The sequence below is a fragment of the Drosophila mojavensis genome, unplaced genomic scaffold (genome assembly GCF_018153725.1).
Source record: "Drosophila mojavensis isolate 15081-1352.22 unplaced genomic scaffold, ASM1815372v1 contig_277, whole genome shotgun sequence".
NCBI classification, from domain to species: Eukaryota; Metazoa; Arthropoda; class Insecta; order Diptera; family Drosophilidae; genus Drosophila; species Drosophila mojavensis.
The window spans coordinates 4429234-4443402 of NW_025318822.1; the positions used below are offsets into that span (position 1 = coordinate 4429234).

The window sequence follows — 14169 nt, forward strand, 5'->3', positions numbered from 1 at the left end:
CAGCTGTGATGAGTTCTATTGCCTCTGGCGCAATGACAAAAACAACATTTCACATGTTGTTTGCATGTTTCAGTTTGAATACCCTGTGCACAGCTAACAAAATATTGCTGCAATTTGGTTTAATAAAATAAATAGATGAAAAACTAGTTTGGGATTTCATAAATGAAACATAATATTAAGTTGATCAGCTCGATAACAGAAAATAGTTGAACAACTCCAGAGAACATAAACTTCATGCTTTATGATCTGTGTGCCATTGCTCAAGATCATCTGACGAAACTCATGAATGATAAAAATTTCGAATGAATACAGGAAAATAGTTTAAACAGTTTTTTAGCTCTCTTAATCATATAAGCTCTCAGAACTATGAGCGATTGCAATGAGTTTTGCCCAAGATCATCTGAGCTGCTGAGAGTCAGCTGCATCATTCTCTGATCATTTTGATGAGTCGTTCAATCATACTCATCTTTCGCACTCAGTACTCTTTAAGCTTAGAATCATCTTTCACTTTGCTGCCGCAGTCAGAGGCAGATGCATCAGACCCATTAGCGTTTTCTTTGTCTGCGAGGTATAACGAATGCAGTTTGCCATTTATTACTGGGCTGCTCTGCTTATGGCATTGTTGTTTGCTTTCGGTATAATTTGTATCGATTGCACTGCGCACAGTGGTGCCAGACTATTGAAATTTGTATAATAATAAATATACAATATAATAAATAAATAATATGTTTAGAAAATGCTGATGACAAACATCGTAAGATTTTTGATTGAGGAGATATAAAGATCAAAGCTTAAACAAAATTAAAGTGGAAGTTAAAGTTGAAGTGGAAGCCAAAATAAAAATTAAAGCAAGTTAAAGTTAAAGAGTAAAGGTAGAGCAATAGAGATAAAAAATGAATATGAATATTTTGAGATATTGATGCTCTTAAGCCCCAATATTAGTTTTTTTTTATATCCTGAACCATTTTCAATGGAAAATCAGGGTATACGATTCTTGTGAAATGAATGTAACACGAAATGTGACAGATCAGAAATGTTTGATCAGGATGACGAGCACAGTTGATATAGCCCTATGCAGGTTTCAGGGAATCTCCTAGTCGAGCAGTCTCGACTAGAATACACTTACTTTTAACAGAAATTTAAAAATGTGCGCTGCTTCTCATTTGCCTTTCAAAGTTGTCCTTTGCCCACTGTACACGGCTGCTATTGTTAGGGGGCGTGGCTGTTGTCAATGTTGTGGTCACTGCTGTTGCCAGTTACCAGTTGGCAATTTGTCCATGTAGCGGTCACTGCCAGAATTCGAGCAAAAATGCAACACAAATTGTGATTACTGTTTCATGTTCTTGTCAGATGGCAGATGGACTAAACGATTGTGAATGAAAGTTTCGCGTAATCACAGTGTAAATGCAGTTAACTTTATATGAATTAATTGCAGCAATCAACTGTAAATATATATAGCGCTTGTAAATGCATTTAAATTTAAATTTGATTACGACAAAAGTTTTGTTTATACATTGCATTTTGCATTTTGATTTCAGTTTGTAAACCAATGTGGCTAAACTCTTTGGGATGACATCATGCACCGTTAGAGATTCTCTCTCAGCTAAGAGCTCCAATTATCCGCCTGCATTTCTATCTGTCAGTTGGCTTGTGATTTTAGTCTATAAATCAAACGATTCTATGGCTGACTAATGCCAACTGTTTGTTAAAGCCATAATTCCCCGCTTAACGTGCCGCTCGTGGCATTTTAATCACACTCATAAGCGTTAATCAGCCTATGCAAGCAATCCGTACGATTGTGTTTAATGTTAATTTATGGTGTCCTATTCAACTATGGCAGACATTTTATTTTTAACCTGCAGTTAATATTTAACATGCAGTTTGCTTTGCACACAATGTCCGCGATATTTCGCCAGACAAACAAAACAAAACATTATTTGGCTTTATTAAATGCGACGTAAATTATTCGTTATCTAAGCACAAGAGATTCAGCTACGAGCGTGTCTATATATGTGTATAAATATATTATTTATAGATATACATATATAGCTTTTGCTCTATGTGGCAACGAAATGCACTTAGCCAAGTTGTCGAAACTAATGCTTAACATTACTCGACGAAAAATTCATTTAAATTTTTCATGCTCTGTTCATATTAAGGAAGGTCACGAAATTCGCACAAATCATAAACTATGCATCTTCTGCTTTTTCTCTCTATCGATATCAAAAGCTAACTCTAATTTGATTATAATGAAATTATGTCAATATATTTCATCAATAAATTTCTTTTGAAATTGCTTTAGCAAATTTTCCATTTCAATTTTGTAATACCCTTTCTATCGCAGACAAATGGAAGTTTATCTGTTTAAAGTCACTTTATAAGTAGTTGAGAATGTTTAGATCGATATATAGGCTTGACTAATGGGATATGTTAACATGAAGGGACATTTGAATAAATTTAGTCAAATTTATTAAACTTTCTCTCTCACTTTCTCACTAAGAAGTCTTCTATCTTTCTCTCTCTCTGTCTCTCTCTCTCTCGCCCTCCCTCACTCTTTCTCTATGTCTATCTCTGCCTTTCCATCTATCTAGCTCTCTTCCTCTCTCTCTCTCACTTACTCTTTATCTATGTACCTCGGTCTAAAGATAGACTGTGTATGTATCTATCTCGCTCTTTCTCTGCCTCCATCTATCGAGTTATCTGCATTTTCGTAAATTGGAGCCTACGCAACTGCATCTCAAATTAGCCACAAGCCTTCTTGATCTTTCTATCTCTCCCCACCTTCTTTCTCTTAGATATATAATCGATAAATGCCTATCGTCTCACGTAATTAATCATTCCATATCAAATCGCTACATTCTATGGCACGTGCTTGACATTCATTAGACTTTCTCAACTTTAGCAAATGCATTTATCAATCACATGTCACTCTTCGGCCCTCTCTCTCCCTTTCTCATTCGGACTTTCCCTCAAACCTCGCTGAAAAAATACTAATCGCAAATAATCGATTAAAATAAGCATGCATAAATATCCCTATTTCCTTGAGTATCGAGCATTCAATGTCAAATGCTTGACATTCACATAGGTATAAACAATATAGTTGAACAATCAGCAATGCTAGTTAGTATAACAAAGTAATTATCTATCATTATTGTTTATTGGAGCACGTCTAATAAATATGACCGTTAAATACGTACTTACTGATATTTGTTGTTGTCCTTGCGCATAGATCGACAATCGCAAATCGTGAATCGATCAGCGATTTGTTTTACAAATTTTTTGTGTTTTACTTTCAACAAAAAAAAAATGCAACTTTTATTTGAAACATGTTAAACAAGGATATGTCAAACACTCGGGGGACTGTCAACAAGAAATACTTATCTATAAATATATCTAGCTCAATTAACTCTGACACGACGAACTGTTGACAGCCGACCTTCATCTGCCCAAGCCTTTTAGGCGTTACGATCAAAAGGTCAAGTTTTATGATATATCTGTGTGTGTGTTATACTCAGTCAGATTCTTCACTCCAGTTCGGTCTCAGTCGGCATTTGGTCAAAAGATTCACTTATCTAAATGAATTTCGAATATAGTATATTCAGCGCATTCTTATCAGAGACTACCTGATATTTGCTCTGAATATTATTTAACAAATAATGCCGCCGATAAGACGCAACATCAGTCGACTTGACTAGAATACGATTATAATACAAATAAGACTGCTGTTGTTGTCCAAAACTACCTGATCAGAAGATACCCTGTTTGTTTTAAAGAAGAAGATAATTCTTAGCTCTCTTTGTACTGGATTCTCTAAATTTAGTATTATACGCGAATGGGATGTTCTGGGCCTAGAATCTATATAAATATTTTCTAAACTCGACCAAGATTTCCATACAGTTTAATAAATACATTGTACCCAGTTTTAATCAATTACTTCTCATGGCTACCAAAAGTAATAATCTAGAACACACAAATGCCTAGGCAAATAGTTTAAATTGAAAAAATTTCCAAATACTTTAGAAAAATATCATAAAATTTCCAGACAGTTCAGCCCAGCGCCTGCTCGGTTGGCCTTATGTCAACAAACAAGTCAACAAATAGCTAAATATTGAATGACAAACGGCGCAACAAACAATGTGATTACTATATATACCCTGTAAAATGAATTCACAGATGAGCTGTATGAGCTCAGCTTCTGTATTACAAAGCAAACTTAAAGCAAAGCTGATTACATTTAAATGTAATTAAAGGGTATCTCGTAGTCGACCCACTGTATATTGCCGATGCCTTTGGTTTGTTGTGGTCGAGCATATTGATAGGTTTCTTGCCCTTTGTTGTGCCTCGGTAGCTGTCGTTAGTCACGTTTTTCCATCGTTCTGAATGGAATTTTATGCTTGATTTTTCGTGATTTGCTGTAAAATTAGAAAATATGATAAATACATTGTTAATTTTTATTAATGAGATAATTACCCAGAGAGAATGCCTAAACCGCACTATTATCGAAATTATGATTTATCAACGGCGATGTAAATCAATTTTACCCTGGGCCACTATAATTGAGTGGCTTTCTATAACCTGTAGCCCATATATCTTTTAAGTCTTGTGATTCGATGATGGGGCCATTATGATTAATATATATAATTCGATTGCATCTAACCATAATTGATATTCCCCCAGACAGTTGTCCAAATACCAAACTCGGTAAACAAACGAATACTAAGAATAATTATAAAACTGACATTGACCTCAATAAGTTTTCACTGGAATTGTTGACTAACTGCGCAAAACGTTGAAATCGGCTTAAGAAATAGATAACAAAAACTACATAAATAAATAAACAAAACAAATTTTCTTTTCTTTTATTTTATTTATATTATTTTTAGTATAACTGAAGCAGTTTTAACTGGGTAAAGAGCGCATATTTTCGTTAAAATCGAACGGCTTTTTAGGGGCGGAAGGCGTGGATGATGATGATGAGCTGATTCAATGTTTCCATACCGATGCTATAAAGTTTTTACGAATAGTCGCACAGTCAGACAGATAGCTAAATCGATTCAGCTTGTCATCCAAATCAAGATATTCTTAATATATCGTAAACGATGAACTGAGACGATCTGTCTGTATTTGTCTCATTCTCTATAACTATTCAATGAAACTGGAACTATAAAATATATGGATGCAGTTTACGTTTATAAATATCTTACGCAAGTTGCTGGAATTCGATAAAAATCAATGTTACAAAATGCTAAAAATACCTTAAAGCTATAAAAACCCAATTTCATGAGGTGATCTGAGCATATTTATGCAGATTATGTTTTTTTTTAATAAATTTTTTGTTAGAATATATAATATAATAGATTCGACTAAAATAGTATATCTACAGCTGAAGTTATTCAATAACGGATTTCGTATAGCGAAGAGAGGGACGAAAGATATTCTTAGATAACCGAATTAGTGAAATAGGGTATTTGCAAATCGAATACTATCAAGTGCTCTGCTTCTGAAAACTGTTCATTTGCAGGTGGAATAAATCTAAGATCAATGGAGTATTTCAATTGAATTACAATATTTGCAAAATATTTATATTTAAGACCCTAAACTGTCAATAATTTGTCACCTTTTACTGTAAGTACACACCCACAGCGAGAGCCGCGCTACAGCTTGACAGGGAAACGTTTGCCATACGAATGCAATTTACATTCGTGATTCAATCAGACGTAACACCCTTTACAGTGGGTTACTGGAGATGTCGAATACCCTCGTTACGTAGGAGTCTTGTTTTTGCTTTTATTTTCATTGGGGTATTTTGGCTGTCCAGTTGTCAGGTTGTGCGTTTGCCTGTCCAAATAGGGTTCACAGCGAGACTCAAACCAGTCGAAATTGTTATGGATAAAAGAGCGAACAATAAAACAACTGTAAAGCCAAGCAGACCCAATGGAGTTGGTATTGTTGTAATGCGACTTTCGTATACTCTGGAAGAGCTGCAAGAACAAACTGTTCAAGCATAGTGATTGCAGATTAATTGAATGATTAATGACTGACTGATGGAAATTCTGAATAGCTGATTGACGGACTTCCCTAGGAGGGATCTATTGGTTATTAATTATTAATTATATAAGAATTATAAGTATAGATTAATAATTGATAGTATAGTTCAAAGACTGCTTGATTGGTAAACTGACTAACTTCTTGATTGACTTAACATATGGTTAACTGTCTGATTGATTGGCTAGCTATTTAGACAGAGTTGCATTAAGTAGAAGACTCAAGCTTGTTTGATGGTTTGAATAGCTCAATAACTGACTTAATGACTGATGTCGTGAACTATTAATATTGATTGACTGTTTTGCCATGAAGCTAAGATTGAACAACAAATTGTTTGATTGTCAGCTTACTTATTGGCTAATACACATCTGTTTGATTGATGGACTGAGTAGCTCATTGATTGATAATAAAAATAAAATTCCCCAACTGATTGAATTGCTTTCTGATTGACTGGCTTTATGACTGATTGAATTACTCTCTGATTGACAGATTTTTTACTGTCTGTTTGATTATCTCTCTGATTGATTCTCTAAATGATTGACTGGGATTGACTGGCTCTTTCATTAATTGGTGCTCTGATTGATTGACTTGCTTATTGACTGATTGACTGACTAATAATATATTTTATTTTAAATATATCTTAATGAAGCTAATCATATTTACCCTACATTTCCGCAGTGGACTCATTATACCCATGCTGTTCACCCTTATACAGGGTATTTGACTACGCAAATGCTTTGTACAGATTAATAGACAGCCACACAGTCAGCCAGCGGGTGTCGCTGGCGGCAGAGTCAGCAACAGAGACTCGACGTCAACGTGGAGCTGCAAAAAAATGTTATGCATTTTTTCCTTATTCAAACGAAAATTGTGTTTTCCTGTCAAGCCGGTTTTTCTTTTTCATTATTGGACCACACCAACGATGTCGCCGTCGTCGTCGTCGTCGTCTTCGCTCCGAGCATAAAAGCAAAACCAAACAACTTGCAATCAACGCTGACTTTGTTGTTGTTGTTGTTGTAGCTTTGCTATTTTTAGTTTGTTGCAAAAATAAAATGAGAAGAAAAAAAATTGCTGTCGAAACTTTGCCGAGAGACTCGTGGCCCCTTCCGTTGTATGACAACTACAACAACTACAACTACAACGACAACAAAAAGTATTTTTATACATATCTTTTGATATACATATGCATGTTTTACTGTATCTGTATATAAAGTTTTTGAGCTTTTGCATTTTAAAAGCCGTTTAACTAAAAGCTGCAGCCATGGCCTTAAGCCAGGACTTGTCTGGGAATTTCATCAGCTGCATGCCAGCGAAAAATAGTTAATTTGGCATTTTAATGAAACTCTTTTTCCCAACTAGCAGTAGAAGCAGGTGACAATATTTAAGTTAAACGCTTCAGCCACCTGCCTTTGTGTCTAGTTTGTTCACATTTTACATAATTCTCAAGACAACAAATGCAACATGAGAAATATATATAATAGCAGAGAGAGAGAGAGAGAGAGAGAGAGAGAGAGAGAGAGAGAGAGAGAGAGAGAGAGAGAGAGAGAGTGAGAGAGAGAGAGAGAGTTAGAGATAGAGAGTGAGAGTGTGAGAGAGAGAGAGAGAGAGAGAGAGAAAGAGAAAACATATGCACACATTTGGAACAGAATTATTACAAAATATAAATAAACATTCGCGGCGTGACACAAAAACGAATCGAAGAAGAAGAAGACAAGTAAGAACACTGCAGTCACTCCAATTGCTCGACTGCCAGATGCTCGCTCATAGCTGCTCTATGCTTGTAATACTTTATAATAGCATTTGAATTTAGATACAAAATAGTAAAAGATATACCTTTGAATCCGATTGTAACGACTCTGCTTACAACATCTTTACGGTTTTTTGCGACGAAAATTCTGGTAACTTGACAAACTTATATGAGTAAACTTATATGGTTATAACGTCTTCCGGATGTAACGACGAGCCCTCGAGCGTAGCTATAGCCGGATTTCTGTTACGTTGTCTTACGTTTTCGATTTACATTTCGAAGTGGAAAACATATATGAGTTTTAGTAAATCCATTGCTTTCCCAAAATTGCTAAAGTCTTCAGTTTGAATAGAGCTTAAAATATAATACGAGCTTGAGCACTAAACACCTTATAGTAATGCTCAATCTGTCACATGTTCTGGAACCAGTATATATCATTTTTCAAGTCTCAGACATTAAAATTATTTAGCAACTAATATACGCTTCACTTTCTGAAGTAGTTGAAATATATTTATATATGTATACAAAACCGTATTCAAGTATAACGTTTTAGATATCTAAATGCATATAAAAAGATTTACTTGAGTTGTATTTTATGTTTCTTTGAGGGAATCACACACACACACAAAATATATGCGAATTAAAAGTTTCCTAAGTGTTTATTGCACTCTGTATTTATTTAGGATCAATCCGATTAAAATGAATTGCAAATTCTTAAGATTTTTATTGGCTGCTCTCGCTGCTGCTAATTAGCATTTAAATCAAATAGCAATTATGGCATTGTCGTAAAGGAAGCAAATACGTACACAGAGCTTAAGAAATACGCGACATGGAGGCGTTATAGTATAGACAGTCGCAAGGTCTGTCTATGTATTTATCTATAAATATAAATAAACGAACCAGTTAGTAAAAGATAAATTTGGTTTGGGTATGGAATGCAGCTGGAAGGGAATTGGAAGCCGACAAACAGTTAAAAAAAAAATAAATAAATTGGAATAGGACTGATATTGAATTTTGAAATATTTAATTGAATTTTAGGTCGAACATAAATTGAAAAAATATATTGTATATATTTATAAATATTGATTCCAAAATAGTATATTCTAAAAAAAAATATCTATCTAAAACACAGAACAAAAGCCAAGAATATTAGGCATATTAAGCGCTAAAATAAGACCCATATATTATATTTAAATAATCTAAATTAGAAAGCAAAAAAAAAAAAAAAAAACAAAAAACAAAAGAGAGCTGAATATACAGAAATCGAGTTCCTAAACCAAACCCGGTTTGAGCTCAGTACAATTTAAAGAGTATTAATTTTGAAGAAACACTTTCGGATTTATACTTAAAATAATAATGTATTTAAGCATTTCATAATAGCTCAAACAAATGCTTAATAACTTTGAAGGTTTTCGAGAATACCTGACGGAATGATGTTGCAGGTTTCTGGCGGAGGAAGAGTGGAAGAGAAAGAGAAAGAAATCAAAATAATTGCAAGCATTTTGCATGAAAATTGCATAATGCGCAATTAACGTCGAGTCATCGTTTTTAACTGCTTCGAAAAGAAATTCTCAATCGAAGGCTGAAGGTTGAGCGAGTGGCAATTATACATACATACATACATATTGTATATTGCCAATAATTATATTAGGAATATGCCGTTTCGAGGACACTGGACAGTCGAAGTGAATGCCCGCCCAGATTGAGGGCGTGGGAGTTTCACTTTCACCCCCAGCAATGACCCATATTGAATGGTGGAGGCCGGAAATGCTTTGCTACGTGAGTGCAACACCGATTTGAGCTGGCTGCCCGTGCGTATGAGTAATTTGAATGAAATTACAAAGTCAGCGCGTTGCAGCGCTTAGCCTCCAAAAAAAAAGCCTAACACGCTAAGTAAATAGACATTGGCTGAAAAAAAAAAATGAAAACAGTAGCCAGTTGTATGATATATATGTTTGTACATATATATGTTCGTCTGTTCCGATTTGAAACTAGTTTCGCTGCACATGTGCACATTAGAAGCGACATGCACTAAACAATGAAAAACCCATTTAAAAAACCCGCTAAAAAAAACGTTGTCAGCAACATAGCTAGCTGAATGTCAGCATCATTATGGCTTGGCAACATTTGTTGCAGCAACATATCCAACTAGAATTCAAGGCATGGCTTGCAATTGACAAAACTGATTTATTAGCAACATTAAATCAAATTTAACTAACATCATTTAGTTGAAATGCGTGCAATATATATGTATGTACATATATGTATATTTAATTACATATAAACACAACTGCAAAATGTATAAACAATGTGTAAGCTGCGCTCAAACCAGCAAACAAAAACAAGTTTATTGAAGCACATGGCGACGCGCCCAAAGAGCGTCAAAGCCAGCGAGAGAGAGTATGACGACAACAGACAACAGAGAGAGAGAGAGAGAGAGAGAGAGAGAGAGAAAAAGAGTTGAAGTGAGCGCTAAGCATGAGCACACTGAACGCTGCCCTACAAACAAACAGACTGCGCACAGTGAGTCACCTACGGATATTTAATGTGCTCCAAATAAGTAAATGCCAATGATCTATAGTAAATTAGAGGTATTAGACTTTTTTGGACTGGAAAATTAGCAAACTAATAATAATACAATTGTTCATTAGTTGGTTTGTCATATTTTAAAGTTTTTAACAAACTGTATGAAAACTCTTGCGCTCCACTGTGCGACGACAATAAATAGCATAATTTACACAAGAGCATCGACGGCGACAGCAGCGGCAGCAGCAACGTCAACGTCGGCAGCGCCGTCGGCGTCAACCAAAGATCGTATTCGTATTCGTTGGCGTTCGGATATTTTGTTGCTGTTTTTTTTTTTTTTTCCTGAGGTTTGTCGCTGCTGCTTTCTGAGACGCATGCACGTTCGCTTCACGGTAGAAATTTTCGATCAGTTTAAGTTTTTCATTTGCAACGAACGCAAGCAAGTCGCTCCGAAGCGCGCGCCAAAAACAACGAAACAGTAAAGTGTCAGCAAACTCTTAATTTTTACAGAGCCCAATCAAGCGAAAAACGCGCGCGCACAATTTTAGAAATAAAAAAAAATATTAAAAAAACACACACACACACAACAAACCAATTTACCGTAAGCGGGATTACGTGCTAAATAAAGTAAAACTAAAAAGAAACAAAAAATTAAATACGAGTTTAAATGTGCAGCGACATATATTGTAAATTGTTTAAAACAATTTAAAAAGTTAAATACCCCCAGCACACATTCCCATGTTTTATTAAATTGTTTAATTAGCTGGTTGCCTGTTAGCGAATGTGAGTGTGCATGTGTGTGAGTGCCAAAGAGAGTGTGGTTTTGAACAACAGTAATAATGTTGCAGTTGCTGCTGCTGTTATTGTTGCTTTTGCTGTTGTAATTGTCTGATATTTTGTCTGTGCTCATTTTGTGGTTAGTGTTTCGTTTGATTGGAAATGATAGCTGATGAAAAATCAAAATGCAGCTTGCCTCCATTTTAACTTGCATTTGCCGTTAGATCAGCAAAAGCACAAAGAAAAAATAAATCAAAATTTACAGCGCTCTCAATTTCAATAGTTATTACAAAAATAAAAATGGGTTTGTGTGTGTGTGTTTTAATTTTCCTAAAATATTTCACATTATACTTTGTTAATTGAATTTTGCAGAGTGCTCAAGTTAAACGCTCTTTCACATGGTGCACCAAGAGCAGTAGCAAGAAACGCATTAACAAAAAACTAAAAAAAAAAATACTAAACTAAAAAAAGATTAATTATATTAGACGCGTGCGTGTTTATGCATACATTATAATCGTTTTTTAATGTTTTAACGCGAGTGGCATACAAAAGTGAAATGAATACCAGTTAGAAATGTGACTAAAACCACTTAACGAATTTATCCATACACAAAGTAAAGAAAAGAAAAGAAAGAATCAACAAAGGAAAACGCAAAGGAACCATACGAGAAGGAAACCAACTACAGCTCAAGGCGAACAGCAGCAACAGCGATCGAGCTAAAAAGCAGGTGTGTGTTTGTGTGAGTGTGTCCGAGTGATGTAAGAAATATGGAAAAAAAGAGGAAAAAAATAGGAAGCAAAATTGATTGCACTATGTAATCTGTGCATAGAAATGGGCAAAGAAACGCCGCTTGCCAAGTCGAGAGGCAGGTTTGCATTGCCTGCCTCACGCCCTCCTCACACTCTCACTCTCTTATTATGTTACACAAAAACTCTCTCTCCCTCTCTCATTTGATACGCTCGCTGTGTTAGGCGATGCAGCTTGTTGTCTAAAATTCTGTTCATATTCGTTTCCCTTTTGTGCCTCTCAACGGTTTTCCATATGTTCATTGCCCTTTTAGACTGTCGCACTCTCTCTTTCTCTCTTTCACTTGTCTCGGCCTAACATATGCAGGCAAAAGTCTACAAGTGGAATTGTTATTGTCCTCTCATTTTTGGTGTTTACTGCATTACATTCACTTTTATATGTATTCACATTAGGCACTGGGCTAATCCAAGCTAACCAACAAAATTATTGCCATTATTCTCGGCATTTGCCTGCAGGTCAAGGCATTTGTAGGAACGTTGTTGTATGTCTTCATTGTTGTTATTTCTTATGAGCATGTAACTATATTTTTTTCTTCTGTTTTTTGCTTGTTATTTATTACAACTTAAGGCCAAAGCGCAGCGCAAAACAGCTGACCAAAAACAAAAGAAAAAACCAAAGCAAACCAAACTTAGCCAAGAGCAATTTATGCGAGGGAAAAAAATGAAGACCTACGCCTAATTTAAGGTCGTCAGCACAATAAAATAAAACAACCCCAGTAGCAATAAAACAAAATACGAAAAAAAGAAGGAAAAGAAGAAAAAAACAATAAAAAGTTCAGCACGTAAGTTTCACTGTCTATTGCTTGTCACTTCTGAGTTTGTCTAAAGGCCCTGTGATGCCATTTTTGTAGAGAAACAAACGGCAACGGTATTTCAAAGTAATGAACTAACACATACACGCACATGTAGGCAAGTGTAATATTATACATAAGTATATACTTATGTATATGTCTGCTTGCATATATATAAGTATTTACTTTTCATTGTATTAACTACCGTTGCTATCTGACTCTGTTTTGCGGTCTATGCTAGTTAGTGGGGGAAAAAAATCTCCTATAGTTTTAACTGTTGTTGTTGGCTGTGGGCTTTGTGATTTTGTAGACTAGTTGGCGGCTGATTCAGCATCAGGTCCCTTGGTCCCTTTCCCTCTCTCTGTCTCTCTCTCTCTCCCTCTATCTATCTCCCGCTCTCTGGGCCTCTTTGCGTTGGTCGACTAAATATAGATCGTCGAAGAGCTGTATGAACCGTTACGTTAATATTTTCATGCAGACTCAGTCGATCAATTAGAGAGTCTTATGGGTCTATAAATTATTTAAATATTCTTAGGAAAATAAATTTTAATATTATTCTAATTAATATTGTACTCAAGGAACTCGCTATCTAGCTGTCAATTTTTCGTTAGTTGATAAGATTTGTTTTTAATATGTTTAATCATGAGACATATAGACAGAGAGAAAGACAGAGAAATATATGTATAAACATACATACAATTTCAACCCAATTTCCATTCACGGCCTCTTGATATTTTTTATCGCCCAAACTCCAAAGTCTACCGATTCATAAGTAGTAGATAGTGAAAAGGAAAAATTGAAAAAAAAAAATTATTTATTTACTTATTTTTGTCTAGATAAATTTAATGCCGGGCTAGACAGGCGGAAGCATTTTACATTTGTTTTTATTTTTTCCATTTCATTTTAATAATAATAAATCGACGCACTTTGACGACGTGTGGGCGTGGCTGAATATGTAAATTAATTACAAGCTCGCAAGCAACTGTAAATGAAAATGAAATGCGTTTCATAATTGCGAAATGCAACGCGGAAGAAGGCAAAAAGAGATGCTTCGCGATGCGTAGATACTTTTGCATCTTCCTTTTTTTATTCACTTTTTTATTTATTTATTTTTATTGATTTTGAGTGACAATCGTGTCGCTTAAATTGTATTCCATGCTACATATAAAGCGTGTTTCTCATGAGGAAGCAACAGCTCCCAATATGGAATGGAAACTGAACGTTATCTTCATTCCTCTGTCCGTCTGTCTGTCTGTCTTTGTTGCAGCTATAAAATCTTGTTTTTTTTTAATGCAGCGCAAAAGCGTGATATCACATATATATGTATTGCATATGTATATCTAGAAAAAAGGCTTGTCCTGGGCACGGACACCTTATTTATTTATATATATATTATTTTCTTATATTTTAAATTCTCACAAAGGGGCTTATTGTAATGCTTTTATTTCATATACTTTTGTATTATTTGTTTGCTTAA

At 35.0% G+C, this 14169-nt stretch overlaps 1 protein-coding gene across 18 annotated transcripts in view; it reads left to right on the forward strand.

Moving 5' to 3' along the window:
- LOC6574350 (TLD domain-containing protein 2) overlaps window positions 1–14169 on the forward strand; it is a 67709-nt gene that overhangs the window by 3083 nt on the left and 50457 nt on the right. For 5 of the 18 annotated variants that reach the window (XM_032732074.2, XM_032732079.2, XM_032732088.2 and 2 more), the window contains exons 1-2: window positions 10731–10945; window positions 11468–11822. The exons of 4 other annotated variants lie outside the window; for them this stretch is intronic. The gene's annotated coding sequence lies outside the window, so the exon portion shown is untranslated. Of the gene's footprint in view, window positions 1–10699; window positions 10946–11467; window positions 11823–14169 lie in introns of those variants that run through there. 9 more of the 18 variants (XM_015167377.3, XM_015167384.3, XM_032732093.2 and 6 more) reach the window with 5 other exon arrangements.